This window comes from Arvicanthis niloticus, chromosome 20, assembly GCF_011762505.2.
Source record: "Arvicanthis niloticus isolate mArvNil1 chromosome 20, mArvNil1.pat.X, whole genome shotgun sequence".
Lineage (NCBI taxonomy): Eukaryota > Metazoa > Chordata > Mammalia > Rodentia > Muridae > Arvicanthis > Arvicanthis niloticus.
In genome coordinates this window covers 25605230-25611151 of record NC_047677.1, presented here as the reverse complement: position 1 = coordinate 25611151, position 5922 = coordinate 25605230, and positions in this window count along the sequence as shown.

Here is a 5922-nt window from a genome sequence, read left to right as displayed (position 1 = left end):
CCTGGTTTAAAAAAAAAAAAAAAAAAAAAAAAAAAGGAGGGGGTAGATTTCAAAGCAGAGCGCTGGATCAGAGCAGCCAAGCCAGCCAAGCCGCAGCGCAGGGCTGCGCAAGTCAGCCCAGCTCTCAAGGAGTTGCAAGCCAAGGAAGCAGAACCCTGAGATGTCCCTGCTGTGTATCCAAGGGTGGACAGCAGAAAAGGGTTCCGGGGTCTTTCATAGGGCTGGAAAGAGGATGAAAACTCTCGGTTACCAAGCCAGTCGGACTCAGGTGTCTAAAAGGGAATCTGGCCACAGACAGTTTCTCCTCCCCTTGCCTCCCCCCGCCCCCCCCCCCCAGTGGCTTGTGACACGGCTCTGACAGCTGGCTCCCTGCGAGTTATGGCGCTCGGTTAATGGGTGCCTTCCTTAAGACAAAGGCGGTCTAACAACTGGCTGCCTCTGAACTATTGCTCCCCAGGCCCGCCGCTCTTTTCAACGCATGGGCCCGAACACTGAATGGCTGGTAAAAACATGGGCAGATGTCTTCCTCCCCAAGCAGATGTTTAGGGACGGTCGCCCTTTTGTTAGGTTTTCATAGAGCAGCCCTAAAAGACACATGCCTGTCTAGCCATCTCATCTGCCTTGAGTCTGCAAATCTCAACAGCCCCATCCATTGGCTTGTGACTTTGACTTCATGTTGGGCTTGATGAGATAAGGCGGGAGGAGGCTGGTTCTGATGGAGGTTGTTTAGGTTTTTGTTAAAACTGTGACCCTAGTCATTGCCTATAGACCTGTGTTGGGAAGACCAGCTGGGAAGGCTGGCAGCTGGGCACAGACCCAGGATCAGAACAGAAATGGGATTTACATTACAAATAAACTAAAGACAGACAAATAAACTAAGACTACAGGGCAAAACATATTAAGCTTTTGAGCCCCAAGCCCTAGATTGTGTTTTTATAAAAGACTCGGCTGCTGTGATGTTAGAATAAAAAACAACTTAAAGGCAATGAAAGAACATGATCTTAATCAGTAGGAAAAAGCACAGGTTGTGTGTGTGTGTGTGGGGGGGGTTACAGTCTTCTGGGGCCTGGCATGCCTCCCGAATGTTGCATGCCTCGGTGGCCTGGACTGGGTGGGGACCCTTGGGAAAACACAAAACAATAGTTTCCCTTAGATTTTTTTGGATTTCCTATGGTGTTGCTGCAAGCTCCAGATACTGAAATCTGCATCGCAGAATGGACGCAGAGCCTTCCCAGGTGGTACCGGGGAGCTTCACGGTGAAGCTCAGCTGGTCATAAGGACTGGAGGGGACTGCGAGCTTGCCGGTTTCCACATAGAATGGGATGCTAATGCTATACATCCATATCACACAGTGGCTTGAAACTTGAGCAGAATTATCCCAGGCATTTAAAAAACAAAACAGTTTGCCCCTCGGGTTGGAGAGGTGATAATCCATTGTTCTGAAGAGCTACCAAATCTTCATCTTTGCCACATCTTTTTCTTTTTAAGATTTTATTGTATGTATTATATGTATGTATATGTGTGTACACTGCCGCTGTCTTCACACACACCAGAAGAGGGCATCGGATCCCATTACAGATGGTTGTGAGCCACCACGTGGTTGCTGGGAATTGAACTCAGGATCTATGGAAATGCAGACAGTGCTCTATCTACCACTGAGCCATTTATCCAGGCCTCCCCCATCTTCTTAATCCGGATCCTTTTAGTTCAGACAAGGTCTCCTGTAGCCCAGGCTGGCTTCCAGGTTGATATGTAGCTTGAGGGTGACCTTTCAATTTATCCTCCAAACCCAGGCCTTCATCCAGGTAGGTGAGCAGTCTACTGATTAAGCCACATGCCCCTTACCCTAGTCAAAGCTATGCATATGCCTCCCCTGCACTCAGCAGACAGCTTAGATGCAAAAACGGACTCTAGTGGTCTGGTTACCAGAGCTGCTTAACAAGAAGGTGGAAACTGACCCAATGCCATTCAGGAACTGCAGCTGCCTTCGGACCCATGAAGGTCAGAATGTTTTCCACCTAGCGGCAGCTCATCCAAGGGGACCTGCTTCCTGTAGCACCACAGCCCGAGACATATGGCTAGAGATGAGAAGCTAGTTAGGAAGAAAGTCCAAAATTGGTGAATCTAAGAATTATGCAAAATAACTCAGAACCTGGTTTATAAAGAAAAAGGTTTTTTTTTTTTTTCTTCTAGAGTTTTATTGGCAGGTCAGTCTTTCCATACCACTGGCCCCAGACAGGAGATATTGCTGAACTTACTTGTTAAATAGCGTGGAGGCATGTCTCTTACATTTTTCTGTTGCATTTTATATTTATCAATACAAAATGGAGAACCTTAATTTTCTAATGAAAATAACCCAATCTGTTTACCATCGTTCTCATTTCTAGATGTTGTAAGTTCAAAAAGATAATTGCACAAAGATACTCACTTCAAAACTGTTCGTACCAAGCGTATCTAGAAACAATCCACACTCATTTGTGATGTTTCCTCTTGGTTGTCAACATTTGGAGTTAACTAAAAACCCTAAAAACCCAATGGCTGGATACACCTGTAAGTGGTTTGGTTTTCTCTCTTAATTATTTGAAGTGGCAAGACCCACTTTGTATCTGCATCTTTCTAGGTGGGAAGACGCAACTTTAATCTGGTCCCCACCTTCTGGGCAGCCTATGTAAAGACATGGAAGGAGGAAGCTTTTGCTCTTCTCCTGCTTGCCCTCGCTCTCACTGCCAAGTCCATTACTTCACTGGGATCAGACTTCTTTGGGATTCTGGTGTGTGCTGAAGACCAGCTGAGACATCCTGCCTTGAGGTCTGACCTACTAGATTCTTGGATTTTTCATGGGTAGACAGCTATTGTTGGATATAGCTGTAAGCCTGTCAGCCATCCTAATAACTCCCATATATACTCTATATAAATATATGTATATATTATATATGTCTGTTCCTTTAAAGAACTCCAACTAAGACACTATTAATCAATAATCAGCTCGTTAAACTTAAAACGGTATCAACAGCTGGTCCCTGTGTTGTGTGAATCTGTAGTCCCAGGGTTTGGGAGGGCTGAAACAGGAAGGTCATTTCCACACAGGTGACTTAAGACCTGGCTGGGTAACAGGGCAAGTGCTCGCCTCAAACAAACAAGTGTCTACAAAGAGCTACTACACAGACATGGAAAGTGACGTAGCTCTCTTGTCTATTTCGAGTAACAGGAGTGGCTGGGGAGAGCTCCTCTGGTTTGTGCTCTGGGCTGGGGATGGAGGCCAGTGGTAGAGCTCTTGTGGATCATGTGATCCACAGCTGCAAACCCTTCTGAGCTGACCCTTGTGTCCCTTAGCTCTGTGTCACCGTGACAAACACCTGGGAGAGCCTCTAAGAGGTTTACTGTGTCCTGTGCTTTTGGAGGGTCCCTGCTGCTTTGGCTGGGTGACAGCAGAGCTCACTGCAGTGAGAGGGGCAGAGGGGCCTACTGCCTCAGAGCAGCTGGAAAGCAAAGAGGGCAGAGCCTGGGCATCTGACTGTCTTTATTAAGGACACCTCCCCGAGTGCTCTTAGCTCCTTCCAGAATGACCCACGTCCCAAGGTCCATTCCCTCCTAATATTGCCACTGGTTAGCGACTGAGCTTTTAAACACCTGGCCTTGGAGGAGAATCGTCAAGCCACAGCGGTTTCACCTGCAGGATCCTACAGGGACGACAGCACAGTACTATACAGTTCTTAACCTTCTGGTCTCAGGAGCCCTTTATACCAAAGGAATACACAGGGCGCCCCAAGAACGTCTGTGTGTGAGAAACAGACACACGTTGGCATTCAGTATGCTTGAAAATAAAGCTAAGAATTTAAAAATACACTTATTTAAAAAACAATCTTCTCATTTCACATCAACAAAACAATAAAGTATTATATGAGAAACATAAATCCCTCACAATTAGGGGAAAAGGGCGACACTGTTTTCCATTTTTACAGATCCTTTAATGTCTGCTTCAAAGGAAGACAGGTAGCCTGTGTGTGAGCTCCTGCACCGGCAGCTGTCTGTGAGGCCTCCATAACAAAGAGTCGCAGACCAAAGGCCTCTGTAGCCAGTTTATTTTCCTGGTTCCTGAGATCACAAGTTCAAGATCAAAGCATTCTGGTTCTGCAGAGGCCACTGTCCGTGGTCTGTCTGTGGTCTATCCGTGGTCTGTAGCTCAGCACCTCCACAGGGCTCACAGACCCTTCCTCTGGATGACTGCTCAGGAGTGACTCCAGTTTCCTCTTAAAGACTCCAGGCCAGTGGGACTTGGGTCCACCCTAACGGCCTCACATGTCACTTAACTGCCTCTTTAAAGGCCCTGTTTCCAAAAACAGTAACGTGGAGGGGCCAGGGTCTGGGCAGGACACAATTCCTAATAGCAGGCAAAAAAGAAAATCACTAGTATAAGTCCAGAAATACTGAGAACAAAAAATGAGTTAACTTCTAAAAACACACAATGACAGCCTAAACCCTCAACCTATCATAGCCTAGAAAGCACAAAACATGCTAGCGTTTACTGCACTTAACTCCCAGAGAAATGACATCCGAGTATCAATGGCCTCGTCAAGGGTAAAACAGCCACAATACTTTAGTACTTTCAGTACCAAGTAAAACTTAGTCTGGACATCACAAACCCCTCCTAGAAGGTTTTTGGGGATCCTGGCAATCCAAAAACTAGACTTTGAGACCAAAGGCTTCGGGCAAAAATTTTAACCTTTTAAAAAAGATGTATGTATTTTTAAGTGTGTGTGTCTGTGTGAGTGTGACATGTATTCATGCCTCTCTGTGTGTGGCATGCATACAGGTGCTCACTGATGCCAGAAAAAGACACCGTATCTCCTGGAGCTGGAGTTATAAGCAGGTGTGAGCTACTGAACATGTGTACTAGAAACCAACCTCAGGACCTCTGGAAGAGCAACAAGCACTCTTAACCACTGAACCATTTCTCTAGCTCTAGATTTCTTAATCCCGTTAATCCCCAAGTCGAAAAATAAGGATGATGGTAATGGTGATGGTGGTGATGATGGTGATGATGGTGATGGTGATGATGATGATGGTAATGGTGGTGGTGATGGTGGTGATGATGGTGATGATGGTGGTGCTGCTGCTGCTGATCATTGATGATGGTGGTGGTGATGATGGTGATGATGATGGTGGTGGTGGTGATGATGATGATGGTGATGATGATGATAGTGGTGGTGGTGATGGTGATGATGATGGTGGTGATGGTGCTGCTGCTGCTGATCATTGATGATGGTGATGATGGTGGTGGCGGTGGTGATGATGACAATGTCCAGTGCACTGCTGAGTCAATGTGCAAATATTCCAGTGGAAGTATTCTGTTAAGATTAGCTACTACTGCTTGTAAAAAAAAAAAAAAAAAAAAAAAAAAAATTATTGCTCAAATTTGACCAGCTGTGGTGGACATGCCTTTAATCCTAGCACTCAGGAAGCAGAGGCGGAGGTTGAGTTGGAGAAATCTCTGTGAGTTCAAGGCCAGTCTGGTCTATATACCAAGTTCCAAGCCAGCCAGCCAGGCTACATAGAGACACTGTCCCAAAAAACAAAAGCAAAACAAAAGATAAAAATTAAAAAAAAAAAAAAGAGAATCCTAATTCTACTAGTATCTACCAATACACAAACTACTACAAAACACAAATCCTCACGTGCATTCCCGTAGTCAGCAAGTTGCCATCTCCACTTCACCTCTGGAAAACTGGCCTCCGCGCCTGAGAGCCCGCCTCATGACACAGTGCCTGCCTAACCATGTGGTATGTGCTCGCATGTGTAGAGAACAGAAACCCTGAGATCTGCTAACAGTTCTGTTAAGAACTGAGGATCTGACATATCACGTGGCAATTTCCAAAATGAAACTCTTAATAATTTCTACAGGCATAAGTCATTAATACCTGA